This window comes from Lathyrus oleraceus, chromosome 5 (assembly GCF_024323335.1).
Source record: "Lathyrus oleraceus cultivar Zhongwan6 chromosome 5, CAAS_Psat_ZW6_1.0, whole genome shotgun sequence".
Taxonomy (NCBI): domain Eukaryota; kingdom Viridiplantae; phylum Streptophyta; class Magnoliopsida; order Fabales; family Fabaceae; genus Lathyrus; species Lathyrus oleraceus.
In genome coordinates, this window is record NC_066583.1 from 116,801,961 (window position 1) to 116,826,408 (window position 24,448).

Sequence of the window (24,448 nt, forward strand, 5' to 3'; positions counted from 1 at the left end):
TAATTGATTAGAGGGTTGTGAGGTTTTTTTGGTCTTGGCTTTGCACTTCAAAAAAAGAAGTTCTATTTGGTTCTATTTTTATTTAGGTTCTAGCAAGAAATTTTTTGTTTGGTTATTAATAAATTTGAGCCAAGAATTGAAAGAAAGTCATTAGTTATGATACTTTTAATTTTATTTATTATTATACCAATTTGAATTAGATAAATAAGAATATTTTGTCTCATTTTTTATATAAAAAAGGAGAAATAAAATTGTTGTTTTTGCATTAAAATTCAAAAAAAAAAAGTAGTAATTTTTTTTACATCATTTGTTTTAATCTAAAAAATAAAAATAAAAACAACAAGGATTAAGAGATGTAGGCCCTCTTCATTTTTTCTGCAGGATGGATTTTTGTCTTCATGTGCATTGCTTTGAGGTGGGTACTTTTGGTTGCAGCATTTCTATTGCTGTAGACATAACATGTTTTGTATAGCAGAGGAGCAGGTTAGCACATTTGTAGTAACAACACAAACCAAGAATTAAAAGAGAAAAAGCAATTGTTTTGCTAAGAACTTTTTAATAAGAATGTCACAAGAAATCTCTGAACTTAAAAAGGGGGACGAATTGAAAGAGGGATAAAGGATATCAACATAGTCAAAAATCTTTTTTTAAGATATATAAACCAGGATAATAATACAAAAAGGGAAGGGGGATTCCAAAAAATAAAAAAGAGGGCAGACAACCTACCTGAGTTTTTTTGCAACAAGTTTTCAAAAGCTCACACCATCCTCTTTTAATCGGATTCATCAAAAGGGTCTGGTCATTAACATACCAACAGAGAAAAAAAAACAGGGATAGCAACACAAAATCCCAAGGAGATCAATCAAAACAAATAGGTCACAAACATCTTAAGCTAGATCCCAGATTCACACCAAGGACCAAACTAGTGAACGATCACGACATCACTCAACAACAAATATATTAATCAGTAAGCTACCACAACGAGAGGAGATAGATTCACATTGTTAAAGCTTAAAGAGAAGAAACTTTACTTGAATCATTTAGCTTTAAAGGGGTAAGACGTTTCTTTTCTATAAGAACCTTGTATTGTATTTCTGATGCTTGTTGGTTTCACACGATTCTTGTAATGTTTGTTGCCATGACCTTTTTTCTTTGCTTCATCTCCGATCGATCTATTCTAGTGTTTATGAAGAGTTATGTGATTTCCCTCATATTTTATTCTGATGTATTTGTGTTGATTTCTGATGTATAACTCGTTGAGATGTTGTTGGTGTTTGGTTGAATAGGAGGTTTCTGATGAGAGTTGAGAGTTAGAATCCGTACGGTTTTGACTTGATTCACTGAGAGTTCTAGTTTGTTTATTTATTTATTTATTTCATGGCCAGATTCACGTGTGCTTGGTGATGTTTGATTGGGCCTTGCTCTTTTTTTTAGTCCATTCCTTAGTTTTTTATTTGTTGTTATTTAGTTTAGTTAGATCATAAGAGGAGGTTTAACAACTCAAAAAGATTTATTCATTTCAATCAAATAAAAATTTTAGATTAGGTTTCTAATAAAGATGATAATATAACTTTTGCTGTTTTTATTTTCTCATTTATTTTACCTCATAAAAGAAAAACCAAATAAAATAAAAAATATGCAAATGTTTAATGATAATAAATAATAATAAGTATAGATTTTGTGATCAATAATTGATTTTAATTTTTTTAATAATAAATCTAAACTGAGAGATTTTTGTGTTTATTTTCCTTATCTTTATATTTAAGTATGTTTATTTATTTGATTGCTTAGATTTATTGTATCCAAAAAATATTATATTAAAAAGGGTCAGCCAATTTTTTTTTCTTTCATAATAATAATAATAATATGTTTATCTTTTTAAAAGAAAAACCACAAAGAAATTTATTAAAAAATATTTTATCTTTTTTTATTTTGTAATTACTATAATATTTTTTTTTCATTTTCCTTATTTTATTTTGTTTTTGTAGTTATATAAAATATAATAAATGATAATAAAATAAATATAATAAAGATGATAAATATTGTTATAAAAAAGGAATCAGAGATTAAGCAAAAAAAACTTTTGATTTTTTTCCATGTTTATTTGAATTAAATGTTTAGAGATTTTCTTAAAAATAAAAAGAATCAATCAAAAAAAATATTTTACTTTAATTTAACTTTCTTCTTATTTTCTTGTGATTAATATTTATTTCTTATTTATTTCTCATTTATTTTATTCAATATCTTGCCATGTGTCAATGATTATTTAATAGCTTTTGAATTTTTTTTAAAAACTTTGGTGATTCACTCACTTCCTACTTCTTAAAAGAGATGTTGATTACTTCTATAATGAAAATAATAAAAAGGACAACCTTTAAAAAAAATGACAAAAATATATATATATATATATATATATATATATATATTTATTTTTTTTATTATTTAGAACTTTTTAAGGTGATTAGGTTGTTTTTTTTTCTTTCTTTCTAATTTATCAAAACATATTAGTTTCTTCTCTTAAAAATAAATAAACAATATAATGACAAAGAAATTAAAAAAAAAATAGGCTTTATTTTTATCTTTTGTGTTTGTAATCTATTTTCTTTCACTTTGTTATTATTTATTTATTTTGTGTGTTTATCTTTATTTTTATTATTTATTTTCTATTATTATTATTTTTATCATGTTCCCTGATTGTCAAGTGTATCTCACACCCATTTGTTTGTAATTGTGTATTTATTTATTTTTCATTATTTATTTAGGTAGAGTGGTAATTAAATAGATAATAATAAAAAAAACTAAATATAAAATCAACACTTTTCAAAGAGAATAAAAAATAAACATTTGATCCAACGTCAAACCACTTTTCTCAAGTCAAACCATCAACCATTTCAACTCAATTTCACTTCCACATTCAATCATTAATCATTTTCAATTTCTTCAAATCAATTCAAATAATTTTTTAAAAAAACTAAATCTGAAGAAAAAGATTACCCTGGATGGAATATCCAGTCGTAATCCCGAATATTAAGCCCAAGCTGTAAGAGCTTGCAAGCCATAAGTATTCGTCTTCTCTTCAAAATACTCCAATATTCAAATCTTTTTTTCTCATTAAAATCTGAAGAAAAAGATTACCCTGGATGGAATACCCAGTTATAATCCCGAATATTAGGCTCAAGCTGTAAGAGCTTGCAAGCCATAAATATTCGTCTTCTCTTTAAAACACTCCAATATTCAAATCATTTTCATAAGTAAGTTGGAAGAAAAAGATTACCTGGATGGAATATCCAATCGTAGTCCCGAATGCTAGGCCCAAGTTGTAAGAGCTTGTAAGCCATAAGTGTCCGTCTTCCCTCCAAAACATTTGTAAATATTCAAATGTCTTTTCTCAATAAAATTGAAAGAAAAAGATTTCTTGGGTGAAAGGTCCAGACGTAGTCCCGAGTATTAGACACAAGTTGTAAGAGCTTGCCAGTCATATGTACTCGTCTTTCAAACCCAAAAATATATTAATTCATATCCGAGCCTTTTTTTTAAAAAGATGGAAATGGAACATGGTGGATACCATGCACTCCTGAGATTAAGATTCGAGGTGGATGCCTCGCCTATCTTAGCTATCATCGTCATTGTCAATGCAGTTTCTTCAAACTCTTTCTCAATCAAATTCAAAACACTTAATCTTTATCAAACAATTTTGCCAGTAAGATGGAAATGGAACGTGGTGGATACCACACACTCCTGAGACTAGGATTCAAGATGGATATCTCGCTCATCCAAGTTCTCGCCACTACTCAAAACATATCCAATCAATCAAACTCTTTTCTTCGCCGTCGTGCGATTGATCAGAAAAACCTTTTCAAAACGAAAGACATCTTGTTTTAAGGTGATGTAAAGCAATGCTTCGACCATAATTGTTGAGTTGAGATAAGTGACGTTTTTTCGAATGTTGATTTGTAAATCCATTCGATGTGTGGTATACGTCCGCTCCTCATCTGTTTTGGGTAAAACAATCTTTTCGTCGATTAATACAATATAGCTTTCGCTAAAATCGACCAACAAATAAACATTTTCTACCCAGAACTACGTAAACCTTGAGTTCTCTATTGAGATACGTAGGAGCAGAATTGCAAAATCTTGTCAGGCCCATTAATAAAAAACTTAGGTTTAGTTCCCTTTATTGCAAAAATCCAAAAACATTCTTCTCTTTCCTACTCTCTCTTTCCCACTTAATAACTCGAGAAGCCTAACATTTCTAAGCTGACAATAACGCACACAATTAACCTAATGGTTCCCGTTGAGTACAACGGACGTGAGGGGTGCTAATACCTTCCCCTTGCGTAATCGACTCCCGAACCCTGATATTGGTTGCGACGACCATAATCATTGTCGTTATTTCTTGGGTTTTATCGATATTTCCTCTTTCCTTTTTAGGAATAAATAAAGTTCGGTGGTGGCTTTGTTTAGTCCATCACGCGAGCGTGCAATTGCGCTTCGCTTAAGTCGTGCTCTCATTTTTTGAGGTGCGACAGTATGTTATTACTGCAACAATGGAGGTTCCATAGTTAGTATATAAGCATCTAAATAATGAATTTCAACCCGGAGTAATGTCCCGCTGGAAGATGATACAAATTATTAAAAAAAATATAGATTTTGATAGAAGAATTAGTTAAGAGAAAAATGTGAATACAAGAGGACACTTTAATGATGAAGGATTCTTGTGCTCAATGAAATATGGTTGCGGGATCCAACTCTTTATCAATATTTTCACTCATGAATTGAATTTACCAGAGAATCAATTTTTTTTGTAGGAAGAAGAAAATGAAGATCTTTTTAAACATAAAAAAGTAACATTATTTCTCAATTTCTTGATAAACTTTAGATTCACTTAACTTGTTACATAGTTCACAAATGGTTCTACGGATTTATTTGCACTACAATTTTATTTGGGTCTCATCAAAAGTAACATATTTGTTTATAATAAATTTTGATTTTTCAAGATTTATCTTCCATAATCATCACTCTTTTAGGATAATCAATGAAGACACGGTTCACAATATTAATATTCGTCTCATTTGGGTTTTGCTATACCTAATTTTAAATGACGTGTTGTATTTTTTAAAATGAACCATGCTTTTAAAAAATAGTTTAGCATATTTCAGTTATTCTCTTAACATATCAAATTCCTAAACATATAATAAAATTTGCAAAAACTAAAATTATATTAAGATACTACTTAAAATTACATAAAATACTTAGATTATAAACATTAACATTAAAATAATTGGGTTTACTTGCATCCAATTGCTTTAAATAGCTTTTTCATTTTTGAAGATTATATTCATCCAACAATGCAACTAACTCATTTTTTGAATCTATTTGGCCGAATTTGTCGATTTTACTCCACCTTTATACACCCCCCTAAAAATGACTCTCCAAATCCAAAATAAAAAGATTAAATGTACTTTACATTTTGCAATATGAAATACTTTTGATTTATAAGTGTAAAATATTTATTTTGTATTTCTCTTTATAACGTAAATATTCGATTTCTTTGTCCTTTTACGTGATAACTTGGTAAAGAATATTCACTTTTGTTGTCGTGATGTCTAGGCAATTTTTATTAGTTTTTTTTTAAAATTCCCGTGGAATTATGTTTTCTTAATTTTTGTTTTAATTTTTTAATTTTTATTTTATTTTAATTACGAGGAAGGAGGTAAATCAAAGTCCGCTCACATTCAAGGAGTAAAATAATATAAACCAATAACACTTTGTCTTTTTTAATTTTATGCATGTTCAAATCACCTTTAGTGGTATTATCAATGTTGTATTCATATTTTGCTCAATCTTATATTCATGTGTATCTAATTTACGGTTCACACTTATATTATTTTCATGGTCCAAAGCTTTATTATATTTTACATTGGTTTTTTTATCTATATCTTTAATTTTTCACATGAAAATCAAATCCACGTGGTATTACAACTTTCATGCTTTTCGATGCAGCACGATCATTGGCTGTAAATACGGTTCTCATTTTTTATTAATCCTCTTTTTATAATATAGAGTTATGGCATAGATATTGTGTTGGTCTTTGTTTGTACTAATGAAGTTCATCCTTTTCATTACAACATGGTCTATATATTCATAAAACATTGTAACACAACTATTATAGTGATTATTTATAATTACTATTTTATATATCAATCAATTTTCTTTTCAAACACCAGAATGTCTATTTCAAGGTTGATACCTATTGTTTCTATATTTTAATTTTTTTTCTAATTCGAATATTATCAATTCATCATAACTCTTTTAAATATATCACTAATGCATTAATCCTTTTATTTTTCTTTGCATACATAAATTAAGATCATCAAGACAATACACCACAATTATTCATCAATCTTGTTGGACAGCAGATGTGACTGATTCTTTCATCAATTGATCAAGTAACTTGGTATGTTAAAATGAGTTAAAACTATAATACAAGGTTTATAATCACATATAACCAATATATATTTTGGACTATTTTTTATAGTATTTCCTAAGTATCATACTATTATTTTATGGATAAGGAGATCTCTCATATAGATCTCATTAACGAGGACGATCAAGACATTTTCTACGGTTGCAAAATCATCTGGACATCAAATGATGGACAAAACATTTATTTCTATCTTGGATATGATTGGGATGAGTTCAAGATAAAACGCAACTTGAAAATTGGTGGTTACATTAACTTTATAGTTGATGAAACTGAATGTTTATTTATTGATGTAAAAGTCTATCAAAAATAGTTTTATTAATTCTATTTTTATTTTTTATTTTATTATCTGCAATTATATATTATTCAACAAAAAAGTAGTTTATTTTACAATAATTTTTATTATTATTCAATAAAAAAGTAATTTGTTTTACGATAAAATAATGTTATTGGTTAATATTGATGTATCTCTGCGATATGAGATAGTTTTGATTTATCCCTCCCACCATATTTAAAAGGGATTAATTACTATGCACTACCAGTGTAAAACGATTTACACTGTCGATTCATCACCATCATCCGTTTGCATTACTTTATAGGTTTTTAAAATAAAAGTCAAACTCATTTTAATATCCAACATATAGGATTAACTGATGCTGTAAAATCCTTTTACAATATCAGTGTATTTCAATTAAATCCTATTTAAAATAACTTTTTTTACATAAATTTTAAAAAATAAATAAAAAAACACCTAGACATACTAAATTTGAAAAAAATGAAGATTCTTTGGAGAAAACAGCAAAATCTTTATAAAAAAATTACAAGAGTCAAGGTAAAGTATATTTAATCCAATAAAAAAATATAATATTATGCTAAAATTAAAGAATATGTGATCTAATAAGGTGTTTAAAATTTCTCTAATTTGATATTTTAAATGTTATCATCTTCAACTTTTAACCGGCATATAAAATAAATTTCAGGTTTTTAAAGTTATATACAATTATAAATTTATCAATTCTAAATGCTCAAAGATTAAAAACATATTTACAATTGTCTTTTAATAAAAATATCAATAAAGTAATATCCGAAGATGAAAATTTTGAAAACCTAAACTAAATGAACATCAAGTAAATTTATATGATTTTTTCTTCTTTGCTACCTATCAAATTTATTGTCATAATGGAGAAAACTTATATTTTCATACACATATTTTCTACTTTAAGATTTTTAATGAATATGAGAGGAATAAATTTAACGAGAGTTAAATGTATATAAGTTTTGATATACATATAATAATGATAACACATAAATAGAAGAAAAACGGATAATAAATTATGTTGTTATCTTTTTGAAATAGAAAAAATAATTATCTTAAAAACTATATTTTTTATTGGAAGACACAACATTATTATATAAGATCATTTAAACTCTTTGTAAGAGATCCATTAGGTGTTAAGAAATCAAAAGTTTTAAAGATAAATAATATGAAAACATATTGGTTGTCAGAACACACTTTCTCACTTTCTCATGTTTAATCACTTTACACTTGTTCTAGGTCGGCAAAAAGCTCATTAAAGGGAAACCCATTTATTACTCCAAAGAATGCTCAAAAACTACTTGATCTAGATATATAAATACTTTTACATGCGTAAGACATAAGGTACACTCAAACTTTCCATACTTCACTCTATCCATTTTGACTCATTAATTGACTTGGGTATTGAAGTGCTAACTTTGCAGGTCCACCCTCACGCTCTATCACACCGAAGATAACCAACACCGTATCAAGAGTCCAACACAACAAACCAAGCATAATTAATGTTCTGATTTGGAGCAATGTCACCCTTTCTAGGAATCAATGATTGATTCTCACGAATTTCCACAATCAGATCTTGTATAATGCGAAATCCTTTAACCACCATAGAAAATAATGAACTCATCCTCTACGATCACTACATAGGTCTAGATAAGAATATTGACGACACACCAAGATAAAGGAGGACAACCTCTTTTTAAAGCTCCTTTGTATCTTTCGATCTGACGTCTCTTCCAATTCCTGGCATCAACGAGGCCAAAAGGAATCCGCATGCAAGGAGAAGTTTTTGTAGTTGAATTCTTCTCGATCTTCGTAAAAGGAACAAGAAATGGAGTCGAGAATCCCGATATCATGAAAGGATGGACACAATCCTCAACATGGTGTCTTCGAAACCGTAACCCCAACGGTGACAAAAATCTCGGTAGTTCGACTACATCGAGATGGTTGGGGTGTGAGAATACAGGCATGCCAAAGTCGGTTGTACAATAGATAAATATAAAACTGGTGAGCATATATTTTATAGTTATAATTTCTAAGAGGCTGTCACCAACGCCATCATACAGAACGTAGTTAACCGCGTTGGAGGAAAAGCCTTTTTTAAAAGACAAAGTCGTTAGGGTTCTCACACCCTAAGAATACAATACCTCGTAGCCGTAGTGGAAAATACTTGAGTTCGACCGGATCGTTGACGCTAGAAGTATCACCCACCTTAGATTGACCAACCATTCATGAATTATTGACTGTTAACAATTATGTAATCCTATAAAAGAAGGCGATAACGACCAAAGGAGTCCCAATGATCCTAAAAGCAGTTTGGAAACCATCCACCTCAGCCATGTTTCAGGAAATAATAGGAATAGAATCTACCCCACATAGAGGGGTCTGAACAATATCCAAGCTAAGTATTTTCTAAAAGGAATTTCAATTTTAAATTGTCTTTATTATCTTATAATATGAATAATAATGTAATATTTGTCAAAATGGTGTAAATTGATATGTTTCTTTTAAAAAAAGTAAGGTCAAAGAAACAAAGTGCATTAAGTCGCAGCTGGTTCACCCCCCCCCCCCCCCCCCTTTTTAGAGCTAGCCACTCCAAGTGGGTAGGTGGTAGAGCCCAAAGCGTCAACCTCGAACAAGACTCAAACTTAGGGTCTGAGAAGGGGACTTCACTCTTAGTCGGGAACAGTCCCCAATAAAGTTAGAGAACTACGCTAGTTCCAAACGAAATGGACGGGTATGGCTTACACCAGCTCCTAACAAATGGAATAATTAAGAATTATGCGAGTTCCCAATAGGTAGGACGAGTAAAGAAGAAATTCTAAAAGGTCATGCCGATTCCACACTGTCATACCCCAACTTTACCCCTCATTTAATAAATTAATACATTCATTATGACCTCCACATCATCTGCATAAAATAACATGCATTTCATCTTGCATAACGCCTAAAATGTCAACCAAAATAAATTTTCGAATTTTACAGATAGACCGGTCGAACTGATCCTCATATGTATGTGAAATTAGCGGACGGATTTTTTTCTAAATCGAGCTAGCAAACAAGATTTTTATTAATCTACAGTTCACCCAGTTTAACTTCGTGTGCTCGTTTTATTTTTCGACTACTTTTTCCATCACATTTTGATCAGTATGAGCCTTTTAGTCGATCATTTTACTATTTCAAAATTTGATTAAAACTTGTATGTTTCAGATAGATTTGTTTTGCATTGATCATTTTTGTGCATTCAGTTTAATTTTTCGAGCACTTTTGCACCCGTTTTTTATTCATTTTGAATCCGTTTTTTTAATCTTTTCTGCAGCATGTTCATAATAATTAAATATAATTAATTGTAGCTTCATTTCGATTTTATTATGTTTTTTTAGTGTTTAGTTTAATTGAACTTCAATTAATTTAATTATTTTTATCCCTAAAACTATTCACTAAGGGCATTTTAGACACACACAAAAACATAGAAAACCCTAATGCTCATGTATATACATATGTATCAATGCATGGAGACTAGGGGAGGCCAAGCGGCGCAAGGAGAGTGTTTTTTTTGTAAAAAACTTTATTTGCTGAAAAGAAATAGAAACAGAGGTATGAGAAAATAAAGGAAAACATTTTTGTTTCTTTTTAAAGTTAGTTTTCCTTCTTCATCAAGAGACCATCTTCCTGCTCTCACCATGCGACACACAAGCCCACCACTAACCTTGTGCAACAAAACTCCCTTTCCATACCAACTCTTTCACCACATGAAACTCTTCCTCTTGAAACACATAAAGCTACCCCATACGTTATACTCTCTCCATCAAAGTTTAACTCCATTAAACCACCTTAAACTTCACCTACAAAACCTCACATTACCTCTCTTTAATGTCCATAAGAAAGAGCATCATAAACCTACCACTTATCTTCTTCAACTAAACATTATTCCTCCTTTTGCAACTTTAAAACACAACAAAGCCAAACCTTTTGTTTTTTCCTTTTCTTCATCACCACTAAAAAAATCACATTAAACCTTCACCATCAAAACACTCTATAATCCTCAGTAAAAATATTCAAAAAGAAAGTGAATATGAGTTGAAAAGAAAAATACAGTGCAAGCACACACGATTGTCTTTCATTCACAACAACCAACAACATACTTCCTTCTCCATTAACACAACCATACTAATTTTCCCTCCCATACAAAACTCACCACCATCATATAGACCATAACTTTCAACCTCTTCATGTCTGTTACAAAACCACTACAAAACCATACGCCACCTTCTCTTCGCCATTCTAATAAACTAAACACCCAAAGCAATACTACGAATTTCCTCCATTTGTTCTTCACGATCCAAACAATTCTCTCACTTGCCAACAACCATATCAACACCAAAATAACCAAGGCTAAGCCGTTGAAGCCTCAAGAGTCATGAAAGTTGAACCGAAACTGCATAAAGCCTCGAGCAAATCCGAGTGTTGTTGTTGCATCGTGGAACCATGAGTCTTTTTTATGGGATCGTATTTCTAGAATCTCTGCGGGAAAATCATGTTTGAAATAAGTTGTTTTCTCGTTTTCGCGATGTTTGTTGCTACATTTCTTCCAAGTCAAGCTTTCAACTGACCACCTCAACCGCTCACCAAACCATATCACTAGTTACTTCCCTTTGCCGTCAACGAACTTTCTTTGATCTGACACGCATATTGTGTAATTCTTTTGTTTTTTTATTTCATTTCTCTTGATTATACTACACAAATAACTGTTTAATAGGATAATTTATTTTATTTATTTTACTGCATGATCACTTTGGCTTTGTTGTTGTTTGAATGAGAGAAATGATGAGAGAGATGATTTTGGTTTGCTTACCTTTACCATGTTAATGAAGTTTTATTTTGTTGCATTAAAACTTGAGAGAAATATGAGATGGTAAAGAGTGAAACAATATTATTTTAGTTTAACCTATTAATTAATTAATTGATTATTTACTTAATTGATTAAATAATTAGTTGTTAGTTTATTAATTACATTTTAAATAGGTTTTTTTTTGGTCTTATGGTTACCTCGATTTCATTGCCTTACGTTTTCCATGTTAAAATTCAATTTAACTTTCGAAAATCGTTGAGACGCATAGATTCGGTTGCTCGGCTTCTTATAGAGTGATTCTTACATGAATCCACTCTAAGTTAGCTTAGAATTAAATTCAGTTGCTTTCGATTTCGGTTGGTTTTCGGTCTCGTTGGCTTACTCTTGGACCTTCTTAAAATGAGATCATTTGATGGGTTTGTATTTTACTCGTTTTCTTACTCCCTGTATCCATGTATATCCCCCTTTGATTTTATCTTTTTTTTTTATTATCATTTCTATCAATTAGTTTCATTTTTTTAATTTATTAGTTAATTAATTAATTAGTTTTTCTTTTGATTAGTCTATTAGACTTTAATTATTTGTTTGTCTTTAATTCCTAAGTGAAATTACTTGATTAATTGTTTAGTCAATTTCATTTATGTTAAGTTGTTTATTAGGTAATTTTTTTATCCACGTCCATATTATCACATATGTAAATAATCATACTAACATTTTATCATATTTGCATTTCAAAATCCATTTTAAAACAAATACAATAACTTCAAACCATTCTCAAATATTTTCTCTACGAATCAATATCGAGTGACTTTTCCTAAATCAAGCACAATATTAAAACACATTTCTTAACAATCGCGAAAGAAGAGGACCATTGGAATCTATTAGAAGTAATTCATATTTATTAGTTGTACTATTTTCTTAGCCCCTAAGTTTGTTAGAGGGTATTTTAGTATTTTATCCTATTCTAGTAACCCTAGTTTTAGCTTATAAATAGGGTGACAATCATTGTAATTTTTATCATGTTTTGTAGTCGTCATTCTTAATAGAATATTTCCATTCATTCTACCTTTGCACCAACAATTGGTATCTAGAGCTCCGGTTCGGATTCATTGGGAAACACGGGAAACACGAGTGAACGTGAGGTCTTGTGTGTTTGATTTTGATTCTTAGATTCGTGTTGAATCTTGAACAAAATCTGATCAGAATTTTAATTCTGTGGGTTGGGAAACACTGTGTGAGAAATCTGAGTGTACTGTGCAAGGTAGAAAGATGAACGGAAACGGCAACATGAACACCAAACTTCCAGTATTTGACGGTAAAAACTGGAATCGTTGGATGATCCAAATGCGTGTACTGTTCGGTGCTCAAGATGTTCTAGATCTTGTCACTGATGGTTATGTTCCGGTAGCAGCAGATGCGACGGATGAACAGAAAAATGCGCAGAAGGAAGTAAGGAAGAAGGATCAGAAAGCATTGTTCTTCATTCATCAATGTGTTGATGTAAATGTGTTTGAGAAGATTGCAGATTCAACGACAGCAAAGGCTGCGTGGGACACACTGGTTAGATGTTATGGTGGTGACGCATCAGTGAAGAAGGTGAAGCTTCAGTCCTTGAGAAAGCAATATGAGAATCTCAACATGAAGAATAATGAGAAAGTTTTTGAATACATCTCCAGAGTGATTCTGATCACTAATGAGATGAAAGCGTGTGGAGAAACTCTTTCTGAAGAAACAATCATGGAGAAGGTATTGAGGTCCCTTACCTCTCAATTTGATTACATTGTGGTAGCAATAGAACATTCCAAAGATCTGAGCACCATGAGAATTGAAGAGCTGCAGAGCAGTCTAGAAGCGCAAGAGTTGCGTTTGACTGAGAGAACTTCTGAAAGGGAAGTAGAGCAGCAGGCTCTGAAAGCAACTTCTGATAGGAGGTATCAGAAGCAGTCAGAAGCCAGGAGAAGATCTGATGGTGGTCAGAAGTCAGAAAGCTCAACCTCTGATAGACAAAAGAATGCTCAGAAGGGAAAAGAGAAGTATGACAAGAAGAAGATTCAATGTTACTGTTGTAAGAAGTTTGGTCACTTTGCTAGAGACTGTTGGTCAAACAAGGAAAGAAAATCAGAAGAAGCAAATATAGCCAGAAGTTCTGATGACGAATCTGTGCTATTGATGGCCTCTGAATCTGATGATATGGATCTGATAGACTGGTGGTATATGGACACTGGCTGTTCAAATCATCTTACTGGAAACAAGAAATGGCTGGTTGACTTTGACTCTGAAAAGAGGACAAAGATCAGATGTGTTGATGACAAATATCTTAATGCAGAAGGTATGGGAAATGTCAGAGTGATTCTGAACAATGGAAAACAACATTGATTCAGAACGTGTGGTATGTACCTGGCATCAAAAGCAATCTGATGAGTGTGGGACAATTAATTGAGAAAGGTTTTTCAGTTACCATGAAGGACAATCTTCTGAAGCTGTATGATTGCAATCAGAAGTTGATTATGGAGTCAGAACAGGGAAGGAATAGAACATTCAAGGTGAATGTCAGAACTGCAGACTCAGAATGTCTTAGTGCAACAAGTGCTGAGAAGGAGAGTGAGTTGTGGCACAGAAGATTTGGTCATTTGAATTTCAGAAGCTTAAAACATCTGAATTCAAAGAAGTTGGTACATGGAATTCCTGCAATTAAGAAGCCTGAAAAGTCATGCAAAGTTTGCATGGAAGGAAAACAACCACGATTGCCATTTGCGTCAGAAACTGCTCCAAGAGCAAAACATGCCTTGGGAGTTGTACATTCTGATGTGTGTGGTCCATTTCCAGTAGCATCGATTGGAGGGAATAAATACTTTGTGTTATTTGTTGATGAATTCACAAGAATGACATGGGTATCCCTTATTAAGTTTAAACACGAGGTGTTTGATGAATTCAAGAAGTTCAGAATGAAGGCTGAGAATCAGAGTAGTCAGAAGTTGAAGATTCTTAGAACTGACGGTGGAGGTGAGTATAACTCCAAAGAGTTCCAGAAGTTCTGTGAGGAGAATGGAATTGAGCATGAGGTTACTGCTCCTTATACCCCTCAACACAATGGTCTTGCTGAAAGAAGAAACCGCACTTTGCTTGATATGGTGAGAAGCATGCTAAAGGAGAAGAAGCTTCCTTAGAAGCTCTGGGGAGAAGCTGTTGCCACTGCAACGTATGTACTCAATCGATGTCCTACGAAGAAGTTGAAGGAAATAGTTCCAATACAGAAGTGGACTGGAGATAAGCAAAGTGTTAGTCATTTGAAGGTGTTTGGTTCTATTTGCTATAAACATGTTCCAGAAGCCAGAAGACAGAAGCTGGATGATAGAAGCAAAGTGATGATTCTGATAGGGTACCACAGTACAGGTGCATACAAGCTCTATTGTCCAGAAACCAATAAAATTGAATTCAGCAGAGATGTGATTGTGAAGGAATCAGAAGTTTGGAATTGGGATAAGTCTCAATCTGATTCTGATGTTAGAACCTCTGAAGAAAGGTGAGAGTTAAGAATTTCTGAAGACGTTGATTCTGATTCTGATAGTGAGTCTGACTCTGGAGAAGACTCAGAAGATGAAGGTGATTCTGATGATCCAGACTCTGATGACCCAGACTCTGATGGTAATCCAGATTCTGGTGGCAATTCAGACTCTGGAAATATGCCAGACCCTGAAGATGATCAAAGCTCTAGAGGAAGTCAACCATTTGAAGCTAGAAACTCTGAAGCTCAAGACTCTGAACAAGTTCAGAGACCACAAAGAATCAGAAACATCCCCAGAAGATATGCAAAATTTGACATGCTGCAAGACACTGAAGTAGACTCTGAAGGAGAAGTTATTCAGTGTGCCATGTTAGTAGACTCTGAACCCATAAGTACAGAAGAGGCTCTTAAGCAGAAGCTCTGGCTAAAGGCCATGAAAGAAGAACTTGATGCTATAGAGAGAAACAAGACTTGGAAGCTGACAGAACTTCCAAAAGACAAGAAAGCCATCAGCGTCAGATGGGTTTTCAAGCAGAAGTTAAAGCCAGATGGTTCAATTGGCAAACATAAAGCAAGGTTGGTAGCCAGAGGATTTCTACAGAAACCTGGGCTGGATTACTCTGAAGTGTTTGCACCTGTAGCATGACATGAAACAATCAGAATGGTGATTGCAATAGCTGCTAACAGGAATTGGCCTCTGATGCATTTAGATGTAAAATCTGCATTTCTGAACGGTCCATTAGAAGAAGAAGTTTACGTCTCACAACCTCCTGGATTTGTGAAAAAGAATCAGGAAGGGATGGTGTACAGATTATACAAAGCTCTATATGGATTGAAACAAGCACCCAGAGCTTGGAATCAGAAGATTGATTCATTTTTCAAGAAGCAAGGCTTTCAGAAATGTGAGATGGAGTACGGTGTCTATGTTCAGCATACTTCTGAAGGAAATATGACTCTGGTATGTTTATATGTTGATGATATACTGTTGACTGGAAGTTCTGAACAGGAGATAGCCAAGTTCAAGAAAGTTCTGATGAATGAATTCGAAATGACTGATCTAGGCAAAATGACATACTTTCTAGGGATGGAATTCAGATACTCTGAGAAAGGTATTATTTTGCATCAGCTCAAGTATGAATTAGAACTTCTGAAGAGATTTAACTTGAAGAATTGTAAGATTGCTGTCACACCTTTTGATACAAATCAGAAACTGGATTCTGACTCTGATGGAAAGGATGTGGACGCTACAACCTTCAAACAGTTGGTTGGTTCTCTGAGGTATTTGTGCAATACCAGACCTGATATTTGCTATTCAGTTGGGATGGTTAGTAGGTTCATGAGTAAACCTAAGTGGTCCCATTACCAAGCTGCTGTCAGGATTCTGAGGTATATCAAGGGAACTCTGAAGTATGGAGTATTATTTCCTTCTGGAAGAAAGGATGAGTCAGAACTTCTGAGTTATTCAGATTCTGATTGGTGTGGAGACAGAGTTGACAGAAGAAGTACGTCTGGGTACTTATTCAAATTTCTGGGAGGTCCCATTTCTTGGTGTTCCAAGAAGCAACCTGTTGTGGCGTTGTCAACTTGTGAAGCTGAATATATTGCAGGTGCTGTTACTGCATGCCAAGCTGTGTGGATTCTGAATCTATTGCAGGATCTGAAGATTAAAGTAAACAAACCTCTGAAGCTGATGATTGACAATAAGTCTGCAATTAATCTTGCCAGAAATCCAGTGTTGCATGGGAGAAGCAAGCACATTGAGACCAAGTATCATTTTCTGAGACATCAAGTTCAGAGGGGAGTGTTAGAAGTTGTACACTGCAGCACTCAGAAACAGTTGGCAGATGTTCTGACGAAAGCTATCAAGACTGATCAATTTCTCAGATTAAGGGATGGAATTGGTGTTACAAGTTTTGATGGAATATGAATTAAGGGATGGTATTAGAAGTAATTCATATTTATTAGTTGTACTATTTTCTTAGCCCCTAAGTTTGTTAGAGGGTATTTTAGTATTTTATCCTATTCTAGTAACCCTAGTTTTAGCTTATAAATAGGGTGACAATCATTGTAATTTTTATCATGTTTTGTAGCCGTCATTCTTAATAGAATATTTCCATTCATTCTACCTTTGCACCAACAGAATCTAGCATTCCGATGGGAACCCTAAAATGATCGGTCCCAAGCCATGTGTTTTGGGATAGCCGCTTATTCTTTCTTTCACTCCTAAAATACTTAATTCACTTGGAGAAATATGTGTCGTTGGGATCAAGTATTATGGGATAATTATTTGAACAATTGATTTTTATCAAGTGTTCATTTTCCATCAAATAATATTCTCAATTAATCATTGAATGAAAAAGGACCGTTCAAATATAGCATTTCGGTGGAACCCCAAATGTTTGATCTTGAGGCTTATTTCTCATTTTCATCAAGCAACATCATTCATTTATAAAACATCCAACCAATCAAACTCTTTTCTCATTACTGTGCGATCTCAAAAACATTTTAAAAAAGGAAAGACATTTTATCTTAAGATGATGCAAAGAAATACTTCATCCACAATCGTTGAGTTGAGATAAGTGAAGTTTTCCTATGAATGTTGATTTGTAAATCCATCCAATTTGATGTAAACGCCCACTCCTCACCTGTTTTGGATAAAACAATGTTTTTCGTCGATTAATACAAAATATATTTCGCTAAAATCAACCAACAAGAAAACATTTTCTACCCAGAACTACGTAATTCTTGAATTCTCTATTGCACATGGAGATACATAGGAGCAAGATTGTGAAATCTTGTCAGGCCCATTAAAAAATATTAGGTTTAGTTCCTTTCTGCCCCCTAATAATAAAAAATATTTTTAGGTCCTATCTCATTAATTAAATTTCAAAAAACACTTCTCTTTTCTCTTTTCCTATCCCAAATAAGTATAATATTAGAAACTAACATCCCGCTAAAATTAAATCAAAACTAACTAAAAGGTCCCCATTGAGTACAACGGACGTGAAGGGTGATAATACCTTCCCATTACGTAACCGAATCCCGACCCTTGATATTAGTTGTGATAACCATATCTTATCCTTTCTTTTAGGGATTTTATCAATATTTTCCCTTTCTCTCTTTTGGAATAAATAAAGTTCGGTGGCGACTCTGTTAAGCCCATCCCGCGAGCGTGCTATTGCATTTCGCGAGCGTCGTGTTCTCTTTTTTCGAGTTACGACATATGGAGACTTTGCTGGGGACAGGAACATCCCTAAGTGTGTCATTCCTAGTTTAGTTAGGTTTTCGTATGTGTGTTAGTCTTGTTTGTTTCTTTTTTCTTCTTTGTTTTATGTTTTCTTTATCTCTGCTTTATCATATTTTTATATCTGTATATATATATATATATATATATATATCTATATATCTATGTGTGGGATTTAGGATTTTTGATATCATAAATAAATCTCTATCCAGAGCTTTGGAAAAATAAGATGGAACACATAAGTTTAGAATTGGAAGTTGTGTAGTGTTAATCTCCAAGGCCACTACTTGTGTGCCTAGCATGAAGACTCCCCTAGAATAGACATGTTTGTAGATATCGTTATAAGACAGCTAGTCTATTGCATGGTGTTGATTCATGAAGGATCAATGACTCTAGGACCCCCTCTTAGAACTAGTTTCTACTTGGTGATTGCGTAATGTTGGAATCCAATGGCCTCTCCTTGTTGCACCTAACATGTAAACCCCGCTCAGAAGAGGCCTTTTCGTCACTCTTGTCCTAAAGTATCTAGCTAGTCGAACGTCCTTCATACGAATATGGTCCATGACTCTGGGAACTTTATCAAAAATGTAGAAACTATCATGTGAGTTGGTTTATGGGTAACCAATCTAGAACTATCTATTAAGAAGCCTAAATGGATTTTTATGTAATACTCATGTTATCCCAATTCCTAACTACTTGCGTTGCATTTTCTTTTAATACCAAAATGCAAAAACACTCATGCATCCGAATTTCATTAGTATGCATTGCATATCATTCTCAAAATACTAATAAACTCATTCCACCTTTGTGCATTTCTACCAGTTAATTTCCCGGTATCCATATTGAACCAGTGGTATCTGTTGAAGGATGATAAAGCATTTGAAGCAAGATCAAGTGGAGATAAGATGGAATATAGATAGCTTAAAAGGCCAAGTATATCAGTTGTTGGAACCTGTGGTAGCTATGTCAAATCTTCAACATGTTGTTGTAGAAGATGTTAGTCCCCTACCAGGATTTGTTGTGGTAACTAACCCGATGTATGATCTTCCCCCTGACTATGCTCCTTAACAAGTGGATGTTCCTAGTCAACCTCATCTAGTGCATATCCCGATATCTAATGAATTCCCCATTGTACATAGGAACCCAATCATTCACATTGAAAAAATGGGTCCTCAATTTACGAGGAATATGCCAAAATTTCAAGATGCCTACCTAATGACAAGAATGGAGCATTCTCAAATGGATGAAGTTGCAGAAATAGGTTATGATCTTGAAAAACGAATGAGGACTGTAGAAGGTTTTAGCATGTTGAGACTTTATGACATTTGCTTAGTGCCATACCTGATCATACACCCAAAATTCAAAGTACCAAACTTTGAGAGGTACAAAGGGGATATTTGTACAAGACACCATTTGGCGATGTTCTTCCGAAAAACGACCTCTCATACTCAAGATGATAAATTGATGATTCACTTTTTTCAAGACAACTTGAGTGGGGCATCGTTGAGTTAGTACATGAAATTAGAAAGAAGCCATATTCAGTCATGGGAAGACTTAACCAACACCTTTTTGAAGCAGTACAACTACAACTTAGACATGGCTCTAGATTGGAGACAGCTGTAAAGCTTATCTTAACGAATCCTTCAGAGGATATGCACAACGGTGGAGAGAATTGGTAGCCCAAGTACAACGACCACTCTTAGAGAAATAATTAGTTGACATGTTCATGGATACCCTCCAGATCTTATACTTTGAAAGAATGGTAGGTACTGTGTCATCAAACTTTCTGACCTAGTGAAAGTTGGAGAACTTATCGAGAGGGGCCTCAAAAGTGGAAAAATCCAAGGTACCTCGAGTAGCTAGACTAGTGAGACAGAATCCCTCAGCAGCTTCCAAATGGAAGAAGAGGATGTAATTAATGCATTCATTGAAGATGTTGGGTATTCTCACAGTGCACCAACAAAACCTTATGGTCCCTCAACTTCCCATTGATCATCATTTCCAGTGCCACGTTATCCTTATGGGCAACGAATAATGCCAAGAGCATCATACCATCAACAATGGATCGCTCCTTATTCAAATTAGTGAGCCCAAGGTAGAGGATATACGAATCAACATCAGAGCCAACATAGGCCTCGCAACAACCTGGAAAGAAAGAATGCTCCTCTCGACCCTATTCTTATGTCATACAGTTAACTTTTGTAACCTCTGATTCAAAGCTCGTTGGTGGATCCAAAACCTCTGAAGCTTTTGCCAACCCAATATCCACCAGGGTATGATCTAGATGTGCAATGTGGATATCATACCGACTCAATAGGGCACTCAATTGAAGACTGCAACACTTTCAAATCCAAAGTACAATAGTTGATCGACAAAAAATACATATCATTTTCAGAAGGAAACTTGGTGGTGCACATCAACCTCTCGCCCTGACAAGTGTGAAGACCTCAAGGGGCATCTCCTGAAGTCGGTAGATCAAACATGAAGTCATCCCTAATGTTGGAAGACATGGGGCATTGTTATCATTTACATTTTGTATTTTCTTTGTCTATTTAATGCTACTTGCTTTTAAGCATTTATTTTTTCTTTAGTGGTAATATTAATGAAGTCATCATGCATTTTTTGAATCACTCCATTCGTATTCACTCTTGTTATTTTTCCTTCATTTATACAAAAAACATAAAAATATATCAACTCATCTTCCATTCACTTATCTTCATCAAACTTTTGTTTAAGCAAAGATTGGATGGAGGATGATGAAAACCAGATACCTGAAATTATTGTGGTATGCTTTCGAATAGAACTTTGCCGATGATGTAAGGAATTGTTTCAAATCCCCAAACACTGAAGAGATAAGAAGTTAATCCTTAGTCAACCACTTTGAGTCTAGAAGTTGGTGTTTCTTTCAGAACCAAAACACTTAATCTTAACCAGGGCAGGGTAGTTATGTTTATATATTTTGATTATGCATTCAATCTTCAAGAGAATCAGTCCTTCAACATACCATCCAACCTGCAAATCAACCACACACTCTACATACACCACAAAGTGTCAAATAAGTTGTGAAAAAGACAAGAGAAATTATAATAGTTGTTCCTCAATGACCACAAAATAAAAATAAAAAATAAAAAATCTTGCTAAGTCAACTACCACAAAATACAACTTAGGCAAAAAAATCAAGGCATGCCGGTTGACCGAAAGCTTCAAAGGAGTGGTCTAGGCAAAATTAGGGATAAAAACAATCAAAAAGAGTTCATCAAAACCCTCAACAACAAAAAATGTGACTGCCATTTCAAGAAAATCACATCTTGAATCCTCATCTTTACCATCACACCTGTGAACCCTCTTGGAAGTAGAATGTGTGTGTCAAATTAACTTAAAGTAGCATTTTGGAAACCTTCAAGTAATTGTATAAATCATTCTCATGCATTAATCATGTGGATTCACTCTAGTATTAAGCCATGCATACCATCTCATTCATCGAGCATATGCCAATAGCATGAAAAATCAAACATAAAAGTTCAGTTCTCATTTGGTAAATCATTTGTAAGTCAGTTCTCGTCTGACAGTTAGTTTTCAAACACCAATTCTTGTATGGTAGCCTTTTCTTAAAACCAGTTCTCGTCTAGTGGCCTTTTTTAACCAGTTCCCGTCTGCTGACTTATTTTTAACTCCAATTCTAGTATGGTAGTCAATTTTCTTTTCAAAACCAATTCCTGTCGATAGCCCATTTTTAAGTCAGTTCTCTTCTGACAACAAATCAGAAGAAACTAATTCTCATCTGGTAGACTATCTGAAAGTCAGTTCTCGCCTGACAAACAAAAACAAAAAGACACAACACCATTTCCCGTCTGGTAATCTATACTTCAAGTCCAGTTCATGTCTGACAGTTTATCCTAAAGTCCAATTGTTATTAGGAACCCTTAAACCATTTCGATTTTCGCAACCACAAGTCCAATCTCATATGGAAAACTCCATTTGAAGCAGTTAATTATTTTACTAATACCTTCAGTCAAGTCCAATGTTATCTAGAAAACTCTTTTGTAGCTGGTAATTATATTACTGATGCCTCCAGTCAAGTCCAATTTTATCTGACAAACTCTGTTGTAGTCGATAATTATTTTACTGATACCTTCAGTTAAGTCCAATGTTATTTGGTAAGCTCTGTTTTAGCTGCTAATGATTTTACTGATGCCTTCAGTCAAGTCCAATGCTATTAGGCAGAATCTATTGTAGCCGATAATTATTTTATAAATTCCTTCAGTCAAGTCCAATGTTATTTGGAAAACTCTATTGTAGTCGGTAATTATTTTACTGATGTCTACGGTTAAGTCTAGTCTCATCGGGCAAACTCATTTTGAAGTCGGTAATAATTTTACGGATGCCTTCGTTTAAGTCTAGTCTCTCATGACATTTCATTTTAAAGTCCAGGGTCGTTTGGCATTCATCAATTTTTTTAAAGTCCAGTGTCGTCTAGCATTCAGTAATTTTAAAGTCCAGCGTCGTCTGACATTCGGTCAATTTATTTTCCCCGACAATTTGTTATCCTTAGTGAGTCTTCACCCATTTGTCTTTGTCATTTCATGTGGATCACCATTGCACATATTTCCATCATTCCCACAGGTCTACTTATCATCCATCATTAAAAACCATGCTCGGGTTCATTTCATACCATGTTCCTAGCAAACCAAGACCAAAAAAGAGTCATTCATGCATTCATAACATATTATATCATTTTATCTGCATCCAAGGACAAAATTTGGATCCTTTAGTATTTAACTATCTCCCACCACGATCATATGAAGATTAACATTCTTCATATTTCTCTGGTTGAAGATACTTAAATAGGGGCAACCGTCATACACCAATTTTGCCCCTCATTCAATAAATCAATACAATCATTATGACCTCCACATCACCTGCATAGCATAACATGCATTTCATCTTTCATAATGCCTAAATATCAGCCAAAATAAATTTTTGGATTTTACAGATAGACCTGTCGAACTGATCCTCAAATCTACGTGAATATAGCAGGCGAAAAATTTCTATATCGAGCTTGCAAACATGATTTTTTAATCTACGGTTCGTGTAGATTAACCTGGTGTGCTCGTTATATTTTTTTGACTACTTTTTCGATCATATTTTGGTCAGTTTGAGCCTTCTAATCGGTCATTTTCTATTTCAAAATTTGATCAAAACTTGTATGTTTCCGAGAGGTTTATTTCGTGATGCTCATTTTTGTGCATTCAGTTTAATTTTTTAGACACTTTTACATCTAATTTTTATTCATTTTAAGTCTATTTATTTTTATCTTTTCGTCAGTATGATCATAATAATTAAATAGAATTAACTGTAGCTTCGTTGAGATTTTATTGTGTTTTTTTAGTGTTTAATTTAATTGAATTTCAATTAATTTAATTATTTTTTATCCCTAAAACTATTCACTAAGGGCATTTTAGACACATAGAAAAACATAGAAAACCCTAATGCTCATGTATATACATATGTATCAATGCATGAAGACCAGGGGAGGCCAAGCGACACAAGGAGAGACGTGTTTTTGTAAAAAAACTTCATTTACTGAAAAAAAATAGAAACAAAGGTCTGAGAAGATAAAGGAAAACATTTTTGTTTCTTTTTAAAGTTAGTTTTTCTTCTTCGTCAAGAGACCATCCTCCTACTCTCAGCATGCGACACACAAGCCCACCACTAACCTTGTGTAACAAAACTCTCTTTCTATATCAACTCTTTCACCACATGAAATTCTTCCTCTTGAAACACATAAAGCTACCCCATGCATTCTACTCCCTCCATAAAAGTTTAACTCTATTAAACCACCTTAAAATCCACCTAAAAAACCTCACATAACCTTTCTTTAACGTACATAAGAAAGAGCACCATAAACCTGCCATTTATCTTCTTCAACTAAACATTATTCCTCCTTTTGCAACTTTAAAACACAACACAGCCACACCTTTTGTTTCTTCTTTACGTCATCACTATTAAACCAAAATCACACTAAACCTTCCCCATCAAAACACTCTATA

At 33.3% G+C, this 24,448-nt stretch overlaps 1 long non-coding RNA gene across 1 annotated transcript; it reads right to left on the bottom strand.

Annotated features, from left to right (window-relative positions):
• Positions 1 to 242: 242 nt before the first annotated feature.
• On the bottom strand, positions 243 to 1,422 carry LOC127085387 (uncharacterized). The gene is made up of 2 exons (XR_007789114.1): positions 727 to 1,422; positions 243 to 446 (listed from the first exon to the last, which is right to left on the bottom strand). It is a non-coding gene; the product is annotated as an uncharacterized LOC127085387 (long non-coding RNA).
• Between the last annotated feature and the right edge of the window lie 23,026 nt (positions 1,423 to 24,448).